This window comes from Ovis aries, chromosome 14 (assembly GCF_016772045.2).
Source record: "Ovis aries strain OAR_USU_Benz2616 breed Rambouillet chromosome 14, ARS-UI_Ramb_v3.0, whole genome shotgun sequence".
NCBI lineage: Eukaryota > Metazoa > Chordata > Mammalia > Artiodactyla > Bovidae > Ovis > Ovis aries.
The window spans coordinates 7415352-7428896 of NC_056067.1; positions in this window are offsets into that span (position 1 = coordinate 7415352).

Genomic DNA, 13545 nt, shown 5'->3' on the forward strand with positions numbered 1-13545 from the left:
GACCCGCTGGAGAAGAGACACAGAAGCGTTTATCATTGCTCCCCCTTCCTTCTCCGCTTTCCAGTGGACCTGGTCGTGAGTTCCAGCTTTCTCAACCAGCTGACCCAGAAGGTGTGTGCTTTGTGGTCATTCCATGCAAGGCATGGCATAATATAAAATAAAACCTTAAAAGCCCATTCAGACCTAATTTTATTTTTCTGTATGGCTTCTTCCTCTGAAGATCTTCTAAGGCAGAGAAACAGAGGCAAAGACAGGCACCTCGTGGTACACCCAGGGGGCCAGAGGGCTGGTGTGGGGGTCCCCCACTGCAGGAGGGCATGGAGGGGCTGGGGTCCAGGACTGAGTCCTGTCTTGGCTGACTGAGAGCCAGGGCATTGAGGTGCATCTGAGCCATACAGGAGAGGAGTCCCCTCGGCAGTGCTCCCTGGAGACTCGTGCCCGTTGTTGTTTGTTTTCATCCAAGTTGTCCTGTGTTGGGTGTATTTTATTCACTACTCTACCCTCTGCACCTAGAAAACTTCCTGGTGGATCAGGCTCTCAATTAAATATTTGTTGGATGAATGAATTCCGCCAACAAAGAAGTCCAACTCTGTAATGTACCAACAAGAAGTGGGTACTTTTTTTTTGTTTTAAAGAAATGCATATTTTACTGAAGGTCTCCCAGGAAGACCAGGAAGGTGGTTCACATAGAGACCAACGATGACGCCCCAGGTTCCTCTCCCAGCCATCCTTGGTCTCTCTTTCTTCCCCTGTTGCTCCCTCAAAACCTCGTTTACCATTCCGTCATTTCCATTTCAGCTCAGCTCATGGAGCCCATCAGACAAAAACCCAAACCCTGGGGATGGCAAAATAAATAAATAAACCTTGGGGATGGCAGAATGAAGACCATCTGCTCTTCTCCTCTGGGGACGTCAGCATCTCCAGTATTGATAAGATGGATTGGGAGGAAATGTCAACCATGGCGGCCTAAGAAACGTGTGATGGAGGCCTGCATCTGGCTGGCAGGAACGGAAAAGAGTTAACAGATGGGACAGTTACTCACCTATTCATCATTTTACTTTAAATATTTGAGAAGAGGGTGGTATTTAAAAAATGCTTCCCCACCTCTATTCTACTCAATTCTCATTGCCAAACAGTACCCAGATGTGGCCATGAAAAAGGGCGCAGTTCGGCATGGAAGAAAAGTATGTCATGGTTTATTTGCCTTGCTTAGGAAGACAGGTGAAATACCAGACCGATGAGGAAGCCTGGCACACCACGTCTTTTCTTCTCAGTTTCAAAAACACCAAAGGTCAATGTTAGGACATCCGATTTATCTCGAACCTGAATTCCCCTGTGTTTCAGACACAGGCCAGGGTAATTAGCTCAAAAGGCTGCAGGAGCCAAGACGTGTGCACCTTTCTCAAAGCCAAGACCGTCTTTCTTATCCTGGGAGCCTTCCTTGTTATGCTTCATGTGGGTGTAACGCGTGACCAGGAAGTTCTGCAGGAAAAATCACCAGGGATTTGCTCATTGCTTTGATAAAGCCACAGCATTTCACAAGCACTCTAAGGATGTGTCAGGTACGTGGTAAGCCTGCAAATGTTTGACCACTAACTTTTTCGTTCCAGGTTTTCTCTAATCTGATTCCACCCCAGGAATAAGCTAGATGTGAACGTGGACATGTGCTTAGTCGCTCAGTTGTATCCAACTCTTTGCATCCCATGGACTGTAGCCCACCAGGCTCCTCTAGTCATGCAGATTCTCCACGCAAGGATACCGGAGTGGGTAGCCCATTCCCTCTCCAGGGGATCTTCCCGACCCAGGAATTGAACCAGGGTCTCCTGAATTGCAAGCACATTATTTAGCAGCTGAGCTACCAGGGAATATCAACTCACAAGAAATATAAGTGCATTCCAGCTGTATCCACATTACTGGGTTGTACTCATTTCCTCTGAAAGTCACCAAGCATTGGACTGACTGTTGAGATGGCTGCGGGTCCAGGTTACATGAAAACACCTTTGATCACTTCTTACACTGTTTAGAGACAGTTTGGATGGTTTTTAAATGGCCGGGAGAAGTCTTTCTCACGGCAAATCAGGACATGCAGACAGAAAAGTCACCACCAACTTCCTCTTCATCCAACAACGGTGAGACCCAGGGCCTCTGCTCTTCAGGTTCCTTCCAGGAGTAGGAACCAGGTGCAGACACAGGGCTGCCTGCTGCAGCTGGAAGTGGACTCTCGAGGTCAAGCACCAGCAGGAGGTTGGAGTTTCCTTGCACACGGCGAGCCAGCAGGGATGTGGGAGCCCTGTGTTGGGACAGGTGGGGATGAGCCAGCCTGCCTTCCTCCTGGGGACCAGGAGGGACGTGCTGAGTGGCCTTCGGGAGCACCTGGCAAGATGCTGAGGGTGCAGCTCCCGATGAGGGTGTGGAGCCAGAGGTGGGTTGACTGAACAAAGCAGGTGCAGAGTGAATTCCCCAAGAGAGCAGTGGAAAGAGAGAGAATTAAGGGGATTGCTTTCTTCATTGTAGAAACCCTCTTGTTGTTATCCAAGAAATGAAAAAGATATCCAAAACCCCATTACCGAAAGAAAACCCCTGAACCAACAAAGACCTACTGAAGGCACATGGAACTCTACTCAGTGTTATGTGGCATCCTGGACAGGAGGGGAGTTTGGGATAGCATGGATACACGTATATGTACAGCTGCGTCCCTTCCCTATTCTCCTGAAACTACAACACTGTTAATCGGCTATACCCTAACACAAAATAGAAAGTTTCAAGTTAAAAAAAAAAAAAAGAAAATCCCTGAAATCGTTCTGGTGCATTTTTCTCCTATTTAGAAAAAATTTTGACAGTTTACATATTGGCATTAGGTTTATAACCCACCAGTTTATAACCTGCTTTTCCCCTGACTATACAAGTATTTTCCCCAGATCACTAAATTCTTCTAAGGGATGCAAATAATTCCATCTCTGGGATATGGTGTGATGTCCAGCCTGCAGGTGGACATTTTGACACAAGATCTGTGGCCTCGTGTGTGTATTTCCAGGGCCCACCCCACATCTCTCTCTGTATTCAGGTTCTTGTTATTGTCATCTTTTTTTTGTTGTTGTTGGCTAGATTAGGCTTCCCAGGTGGCTCAGTGGTAAAGAATCCACCTGCCAATGCAGGAGAAGTAGGAGATGCAGGTTCAATCCCTGGGTTGGGAAGATCCCTTGGAGGAGGAAATGGCAACCCACTCCAGTATTCTTGCCTGAGAAATGCCATGGACAGAGGAGCTTGGCAGGCTACATGGGGGTGCAGAGAGTCGGACACAGCTGAGTGACTGAGCATGCATGGATTGGCTAGATCCCCAACTTTGGATTTCTGAGCCAAAGAGTAGAAAAACAAGGTTTGGATGTTCTTTCAAAGGCCAAAGGTTTTGATTGATTCATAGGAAACTGAGAAGCCATTGTACAATCTAAGAGGCTCACATGGCTATAGAGCTGAGAAATCCAACCTTCTCAGCAAAGAGGGAAAAAAGCAGGTGCACGTGAAAAAACCGTTGTGCAGATCCTCCCGTCCTCCTTTCCTCCGTTCTTTCCCACGCTCTGTATCTTTCCGCTCAGTTCAGACGCTTGTCCTTCTCAGGCGCATAGTCACCCACCCACTCACTCATGGACTCATCCATCCCCTCAGTGATGACCAGGATCACATTGGCACATAATGATCAGCAGAACCAGAACCTCCTCGGTCCTCAGGGATCGCACAGCACAGTGAAGGACACAGCACCAAGGAACAGACCAGCACAACTCAATGGAGTAGCAGGGGAAAAGGGACCCCCCAGGGACCCCAATAATGTCTTGGGAGCCAGAGAGGGCTGATGTGTGAAGGATGGTAGTAGGTAACCAGGTAAAATGAGCAAAGCAGATAAAGAAAAGGGCTGGAGTCAGGAGAGAACTTCTGTGGCGCAGAAGAGGGACAGAAAAGCCAAGTTTCAGCCAGAACCCCAGTTTTTCCATACTCAGGCATGGAGTGGAATTGGCATTAACTAAAGAGAAGTCTCTGATGGTTTCCTCAAGGACAATCAAGGACTGATAGTAATTTTTTTCAATAATAGCTTTTTTGAGATCTAATTCATATACCATAAAATTCACTCCTTTAGGATATTCAATTCAGTGGCCTTTAGTATATTCAATATTGTGTAACTATTACCACTGTCTAATTTTAGAACATTTTCATCACCCATAAAAGAAATCCTATACCCCTGGGCAGTCACCCCTCGTTCTGCATCCCTCCCCGACCCGGTTCTAGGCAGCCACAATCCTACTTTCTGTCTCTATGGATTTGCCTAGTCTGGACAATTCATACCAAGGGAATCATACCATATGTGTGTGTTTTGATACGAATGGAGTCATATGGTAACATGGGCGTGTTTTGGTAACTGATTTTTTCAGCCTGTTTTCAAGCTTCACCTATGTTGCCGTATGAATCAGTACTTCATTCCTGCTGCAGATAAATCATATTCCATTGTATGAGCAAACCACATTGTGTTTATCTGCTCATCAGCTGAGAGACATCTGAGTTGTTTCCTGTTTTTGGCTGTCATGAATAACATGTGTGTTCGAGTTACTAATGTGGACGTATGTTTGCATTTCTCTTAAATGAGTGAAATTGTTGGATCCTAGGGTGAATATGTCTAACATTTTGAGGAATTGCCAAACTGTTTTTCAAAGTGGCTGCACCATTTTATAGTTTTACCAGCAGCATCTGAGAGTTTCAGTGTGTCTACATCCTCCCTAATTTGCTATTGTCTGCTGTTTTTATTTTAGTCATCCGAGATACAATGAAGTGGTATCTCATCGTGGTTTTGATTGGCACTTCCCTGGTAACTAATGATGTCGAGCATCTTTCCATGCGCTAATTGGCCATTTGCGTATCTTCCTTGGGGAAATACCCGCTCACATCCCTTGCTACTTTTAAACTGGAGTATTTGGAGTTTTTTTTCTTTAATTATTATTGAGTTGTAAGAGTTCTTTATATATTGTAGAAGTAAATCCCTCATCAAATTTATGCTTCGCGATATTTTCTCTCATTCTTTGGGCAGGCTTTTCACCTTCTTGATGGCGCCTTTTGAGGTACAAAGCTTTTAAAATTCTGATGAAGTCCAATTTAATCTAATTTTTCTTTTCTCTCTTCTGCTTTTGGTGTTGTATCTGAGAAACCATTATTTAATCCATGGTCCCAGAGATGTATGCCTGTGTGTGCTTCTGTGAATGTTATGGTTTTAGCAGTTATATTTAGGTCTGTGGTCCATTTTGAGTTGATTTTTGTAGACAGTGTGAGCTAGGGGTCCCACTTCATTCTTTTGCATTCAGGTGTCCAATTGTCCAAGTATAGAAGTCACCATTTAGGGTTGATAAATCTACACAGAGAAAACAAAAGTGTGTCCTTTTCCTCCACCATCCCCTAGAAGAGGATTTCTTCAGCTAATGAGAAGAGACTGCAGGACAGCTCTCTGCTGGCGCCAGCAAGGCCCTGGTCCAGGGACGAGGAAGCCAGGATGGAAGCCTCAGTCAGAGGAGAGGTAGAATCTTCCTCCCTCTTCGCCTCTGGGGCCTGGCGAAGTTCCAGGAAAGGCCAGCATATGCATGTTCAACTCAGAATCACATGCCCTGGTAGGATTTTCTAGCACACTCTTTCCTTAAGGGTGTCCACTGTGTTCCTGGAGAGCTGAGCATGACTGGTGTTTCTTAGATGCTGACCCCCTCCAGGAGGTTGGGACCGGTGGAAGGCCCAGGGTCCCTGATTTTGTCTTCAGTCTGCCATTTGGGTTGGACAGGCAGGAGGTCTCAGCCTAGTTCAGTGTTCTTTAAATTATCATCTGAATTAATGTGGGAGGAACAGTGATGGCTACACGGTGCTTCTTCTCTAGTTAAGGGCAGAAATGGAGCTTATTATGCTGGTAGCAACAGTATAACATTGGCTGACATGTATTGATACCTACAGGTGCTGGTTCCCACATCATCCTTGCAGCAGCCCTGAGATCGGTCCTCGTACCCTTCTCCTGTTATGGGTGAGAAAACTGAGTCTCAGAACACTTACGTGATTTGCCCAAGATCACACAGGTGGTTACTGGACCCCAAAGTCAAACTGCTTAACCACTGCTTTTATTGTCTTAATTTCATTCACTTCATCACCCTCGGGAGTTTGTATAGTGCCTGGGACAGGGTGGGTGCGTAATTAAAGGACAGCGCAAGAGGTGAGAACAGGGGCTCCAGCCTTACCGCCTGCATTTTGATCCTCTCAAGACCTGATGACGCCCCGGTTTCATCATCCGTAAAACAGAGACAGTACATGCCCCTCGTCCAGAGAGTTGCAAAACTTAAATGAAGGTTGCCTGACACACAGCAAATGTTCAATAAGTTTTAGCTCCGATGAGCCTTAAAAACAGTTGAGAGGTTGCATCTTGGCTCCCAAACCTTGTGAGTCATAAGACCTTTGATAAGTTGTTCAAACTCCCAGTGCCTCTGGTTCCTGCCCTGTGAAATGGGGATGACATTGGAACAGACTTCACAGGGCTACAGTGAGGATGAAATAATGTCCTTGTAGCCCTTAGAAGAAGTGCCTACCTCTGAGCTGTCACCATTTGACTTAACGAAGATTGTGGGGGCAGTTCGGGGCAGTTCATGCAGAGGGTGCTACTTGTTGCTGGCCCTCCTGTCTTTGGGAGGGGCCTTACTCATGGTCTGGGGAGAGAAGAAGGGGACCGCGTCCCAGGCACCCAGAATGACCAGTGGCATCAGATATGACAGAAGCATACCCCTGGCACACCCAAAATAGCCATCACACAACAAACAGTCTAATCCGGCGTGACCAGAAGACCACCCGGTGGGTAAAGAACAGTCTCCGAGTTACACGGTCAAGCAGCAGCCATCTCCTAGGACGGATGTGATCATTAAAAGAATGCTATGTATCTAAGACACAGGCCAGTGCCAGGCACAGAATGAGTGACCAAGGGATCCACGTGGCAGGGATTTTCATCAGTTTTGATCTTCACTGTATCCTCGTCTAAAATAGTGCTGTGTTAGTTTCCTGTGGCTTCTGTAACAAATCATCCCAAACTTGGTGGTGTAAAACAACACAGATCTATTTTTACAGTTCTAAGGGTCGCAAGTCTAAAATAAGTTTCATGGGAGTAAGTTTGAGGTGTCAGAGGGCAGCTTCCTTCTGAAGTCTCCAGGCAAGAGAGCCTTTTCCAGCTTCCTTGGCTCGTGGTTCTGCCTCCCACCACCTTTTTCTCTCTGCTGTCTTCCTCACCTCACTTTTTCCCTTCTGTAAAGTCAAATCTCCCTCTACCTCCCTTGTATAAGGACCCCCATGATTGCATTTAGGGCCCACTGGATAATCCAGGACCATCTCCCTAGTGTAAAACCCTTAACTTCCTGACATCCAAAAAGTCCCTTTTGCCATATAGCTGCCAGACACAGACAGGTTCCAGGGGTTAGGACCTGGGTGTCTGTGGGGGCCTTTATTCAGCCTACCGCAAGCAACTCGCTCTTAATGCACTCAGTAAATATTTGGTGAGTGAATGCGTGAATGTTAGCCACTTACTATTTTCATTGGCATCGGCTGGGCTTCAAGATGTGTGTGGTCTCCTCACCTTCAAGTTTTCTCAAATGTCACCTTCAATACACATTTCCTGTACGTAATTTAACGTTGCAAATTGATTTCTCCATCACCCCACACACCCGATCCCTTTATCCTGCTTAATTTCTTTTTCCCTGGAGCACTTTTTGTATTCTAGAATGCTATAAAATTAACTCATTTATTATGCTTATTGTAACAAATCATCCCAAACTTGGGATGTTGCAGGAAGCCCTGGGCACCCTGAAGCCCCTCCCCCATACCCCCTCATAGAGGACTCAAGGCCACGGCTCAAGTCCGCTACAGCAACCATTCTGAACCTGACCCACTGCAGAAATCACAGACTCATTTCCTCCAGCAGACCAGCCCTCACTAGAATGTAAGCTCAGAGGTTACATACAGGGCAAGGATTTTCTTTTCTGCTCTAGTCTTAGATGTTTCCTGGGTGTTTAGAACAGGGCCTGGCATGTAGTGGGTGCTTGATAAACAAGGGCTGAATGAACACACAAACTTAACGCCCTCCCAAGTTTCCCTCAGCTGCAGGTCGAGTTCTTATCTTCCGTGCTCGATCTTGACTTTCATGACAAGGAAGGCAACTGGGCTGTGGTGCAGCCAATCAATTCTAAGTAACCTATGTATTATCCCTGTTCTCCACCCCCTTCTATCAACACACTGGCAATTCTGATTTCTAAAACTCAGATAACCTCAATTCTCATCTCCACCAAGACTTGTGAAAGTCTGGGAGGGAAATGGATGGTTTGACTTCGGCCATTTTTGAAGGATAAACTTTCTGGAATCTGGATAATTGCAGAGTTGGGAGGGCGAGCTGTCCCTGGCTGACACTGCCAGTGTTTGTTATGTTGGATTAGACTGTTTCTACTGGTCTGCTGGAGGAAATGAGTCTGTGATTTCTGCAGTGGGTCAAGTTCAGAATGGTTGCTGTAGAGGGCTTGAGTGATGGCCTTGAGTCCTCGTGGAGGGGGCATAGTGGAGGGCCTTCAGGGTGCCCAGGGCTTCCTGCAACTGTATGTGGGGCTTTGTACATCTGGTATGTCCATAAGGGGAGAGGAGCCCATTGCTTGTACCAGCTTCTCAGCAGGGAAAGTGAAGGACTTGTGTGCTGCCTCAGCCATGCGGATTCTATGGCCCTGTCTCCAAACATGTGGGTCAGGTTAACAGGCCCTATGCGGTTCAGCAAAGAAAGGCTGCAGCTTGAAAGGCAGGCCCCCTTTTCCCCACCCCACCCACTAACAAGTCCCCAGGCTCCTGTGTAAAAGATACTGAACCAGGCACTGGTTCAAATCTCAAGATGACCAGTCCCGATTCTTGCAAGACTCTGGGCATTTCTTGAGGCTTCAGCTTTTCTCATAGGTAGAACTGGGATGGCTCTTCTTTCTTTGATTTTTGTTTAATTATGTAAGTGCTTCAAGAGTATAAAATGCTACAGAATTGCCAAGTACTCACGTCAAAGGGAACCTGTGCCTTTTTCGCTGGGGCAAGACTGGCCTGTTCTCTACTCCATCCATCCATCCGTCCCACGCCTGTATTCTCATCATGAGCATAAAGCTACCGTGTATGTGACAAAAGCTTTACATGAAACACTAATCCTCATAAAAATCATGAGAACTGAGGTTCAGAGCGCTCAGACCACTTGCTCAAAACCACACAGCTAGAAAGTGATGGAGCAGAGCCTGAATGAAAACCCAGTTCTGTCTGATGCCAGTGGCACTGTTCAACATCACGCCCACCATAACATTCCTAAAGAAAGGCGAGGGCACAGGTCTACCAAATAAAGCACCTTGAAACCTGTGGTTTTACCAAAATGCATATACATGTTAGGGTGTACTCCACAGTATTTCCCTGCTTGCTTTAATAGCAAAGAATTTCTCATCAGTCTTTAGGTACAAGTGATGCTCTGGTATGTATGCTGGGGGGTACCCCAGTGTAGTGTGTTAGGCTCTCGGTCATGTCTGATACTTTGCAGCCCCATGGACTGTGGCCCACCAGGCTCCTCTGTCCATGTAATTCTCCAGGCAAGAATACTAGAGTGGGTTGCCATGCCCTTCTCTAGTGGATCTTCCCGACCCAGGGATCAAACCCAGGCCTCCTGCATTGCAGTCAGGCTCTTCACTGTCTGAACCACCAGGGAATCACTATTACAAACACCATTTTCCATATCAGACGCTCATTATTTATGTTTGAATCTCATCTCCCGCATTGGACTAGAAGCTCCTGGAGGGTAATCCCTGAATCTGATTCCTCCTTTCTCCTTTCCAAGGCTTAACCCAGTCTCCAGCATGAAATAAGCAGACAGATAATGGGGTCAGCAAATATTGAATTCCTGCCTAACCGAGTCAGGCGCCCTGGGAGATACAGACAAATACGAGGTGGTTCCTGCTCTCATGATATTTACAATTGAACCGGAGAGGCCAAGCTTCCAGAATTTGCTTGAAAAGGATCTTCCCAAGCCTCTTGGGGCAGCAGTTTAAAAGCTTGGTACATTTCCACTGTAATAGAGCAGTAGGCGAGATGGTAGGTAATTAAGACAGCAAACAAGAAGTTTCGTTAAATAGGACAAATTTTGTGAAAAGCAACAACCTGTTCCTCTGGAAAGGCGGCCCTGTGTCAATTGAAGAGCACGCCTTCAAGCCACAAAGTACAAATTACTGATGTTGAAACCGCCGTTTCCCAAGAGGGAAAGTTGAAAACAGCCACCTGTTCTAGGAGCTGTCTGTTTTGCCAGAAGGGTCTCAGTCCCTGATTGCTTGACCTTTGAGGGTCACGTTCAGAACTTTAGCAACACAGATAAATCCAGGTTCCTTTCTGACAAACTTGAGTAGATTGGGGCTAATTAGATTCAGTTCTATTCATCAGATGGTTACCAAGGTCACTGTGTAGGTGCCAGGGACGTGGAGGGAAGGGCAGGATAATGAATGGCTCAAAACTTTGCAGTGAATCAGGGAGTGAAAATCTTGGCTCCTCCACCAATCAGCTGAGGGACACAGCTTTGTGAACCATGGCACGGAGATCCTAATATTTACCTTGCAGTTCCTTGTAAAGATCTGTTCGGGAAATGTATGTAAAGCTCCCTGCACAGAGAATTGCACTGACTCCACAAGTGGGTCCTAGGAGAAGTGGCAACTGTAGGAAAATGAAGGAAATGACTACTTCTGATTTCAAGAAACACCTAGTCTAGTGAAAAAAGACTAGTATGTTAACAGAGAAATGTCATTTGTGTGTTGGCTATGACTGTCTTATTTCATTTGCTCTTTTTTAAAAAAGTGAACCTTTCCGGAGTACTTAACTATGTGTCAGACTCTGTGCTAGACAGCTGTACCTGGGTCATCTCATTTATTTGCACAAAACCCTATATAACAGGAACCACAATTTTTCCCAATGCGGTGTCAGAGTTTTAGACAGTTTAAGTAACACACTCGGGGTTACAGAGCTGGCAAGTGACAGAAGGAGTATTTGAACCCAGAAATCTGGCTCCAGGGACTGATTTCAAGGCACAAAGAGACAGAAAAAAGCCAGGAGATGCTTCACGGAGGAGGTGCTGGAGCAGCGAGCAGTTTTTCAGGCATCAGGGTGGTGGGAGTGGGAGTCCAGGCAGGAGGGAAGAGGTGGCAGGACCAACAGCTGGGTCTGCGCGGAGGGCCTGGGACAGAGGACAGTGAGGGTGAGGAGGGAGGGGTGGGCCAGATGGTGGGACGCCTCGCAAGCCAGGCACAGGGACTCGGGGGACCAGTGAAGGATGAGGAAGACAGCCTCATGGCCTGCAGGGAATGGAATTTATGCCGGTGTTCAAAGGGGAAATTACTCTGGGTGGTATGTCTAAATAATTAGGCCGTATCATAAAATCCAGCTAAATTACTACTTTCTAGATATTGTTTATGTGCAAGTCTAACCCTTTCTCCTACTAGCTTGTAAGTTCCTTAAATGTTGACTCTAATTGCTTTTGTTCTCCCACAAATACCTGGCATATGGTAGGTGCTTAATTCTGTTAAATGGAGGAGTGATTAAAAGCATGAATGAGTGAGTTTCTGAAGAAGTGAATTTTAATCTGGATTTAAGAAAAATGCATGGAGCTGATGTGGGTCATAAACCTAAATGTGAAAGAAATAAACAAAATAAAACTGCTACAAGAGAGCATAGGAGAAGGTCATCATGGTTTAAAGATTTTTAAACAGAACACGAGAAGCACTAGCCATAAAAGAGAAAACTGATCAATTGAGCTTCATTAAAACTGAGACTGTTCATCAGAGACAAAGAGAGTGTAAAGACAAGCCACAGGGTAGAAGAAGACATTGGCATTCCCATATTGAGAAACCTATATGCAGGTCAGGAAGCAACAGTTAGAACTGGACATGGAACAACAGACTGGTTCCAAATAGGAAAAGGAGTACATCAAGGTTGTATATTGTCACCCTGCTTATTTAACTTATATGTAGAGTACATCATGAGAAACCCTGGGCTGGAAGAAGCACAAGCTGGAATCAAGATTGCCGGGAGAAATATCAATAACCTCAGATATGCAGATGACACCACCCTTATGGCAGAAAGTGAAAAGGAGCTAAAAAGCCTCTTGATGAAAGTGAAAGAGGAGAGTGAAAAAGTTGGCTTAAAGCTCAACATTCAGAAAACGAAGATCATGGCATCTGGTCCCATCACTTCATGGGAAATAGATGGGGAAACAGTGGAAACAGTGTCAGACTTTATTTTGGGGGGCTCCAAAATCACTGCAGATGGTGACTGCAGCCATGAAATTAAAACACGCTTACTCCTTGGAAGGAAAGCTATGACCAACCTAGATTCCATGTTCAAAAGCAGAGACATTACTTTGCCAACAAAGTTCTGTCTAGTCAAGGCTATGGTTTTTCCTGTGGTCATGTATGGATGTGAGAGTTGGACTGTGAAGAAGGCTGAGCGCCAAAGAATTGCTGCTTTTGAACTGTGGTGTTGGAGAAGACTCTTGAGAGTCCCTCGGACTCCAAGGAGATCCAACCAGTCCATCCTAAAGGAGATCAGCCCTGGGTGTTCTTTGGAGGGAATGATGCTGAAGCTGAAGCTCCAGTACTTTGGCCACCTCATGCGAAGAGTTGACTCACTGGAAAAGACCCTGATGCTGGAAGGGATTGGGGGCAGGAGGAGAAGGGGACAACCAAGGATGAGATGGCTGGATGGCATCACCGACTCGATGGACGTGAGTTTGAGTTAACTCCAGGAGATGGTGATGGACAGGGAGGCCTGGAGTGCTGCAGTTCATGGGGTTGCAAAGAGTCGGACACGACTGAGTGACTGAACTGAACCGAACTGAACTGACAGATAATAAAATAACTGAAAATCGATGTGGAAATCCACTTCTATAAATGAAACAAAAGTTAAACCAGCCCTTCAGTTCAGTTCAGTTTTTTAATTTCATGGCTGCAGTCACCATCTGCAGTGATTTTGGAGCCCCCCAAAATAAAGTCTGACACTGTTTCTACTGTTTCCCCATCTATTTCCCATGAAGTGATGGGACCAGATGCCATGATCTTCGTTTTCTGAATGTTGAGTTTTAAGCCAACTTTTTCACTCTCCTCTTTCACTTTCATCAAGAGGCTTTTAGCTCCTCTTCACTTTCTGCCATAAGGGTGGTATCATCTGCATATCTGAACCAGCCCTTACAAAAGCTATATCCAAGTGAACCAAGAGCATATAAAAAGGTGCTTGACATCATTATTCATTACGGAAATAGAAATTAAAACAACAAGATACCACTACATCCCCCGGAATGGGTGTAATTAAAAGACAGACACCACCAATTACCAAAGGATGCGGAGCAACTGGAACTCTCATGCAAGACTGGTGGGAGTAGAATTTGGTACAGCCACTCTGGAAAACTGGCAGTTATCTGCTAAAGTTTAACACATGCCTTTCCTATAACCTGGCAAC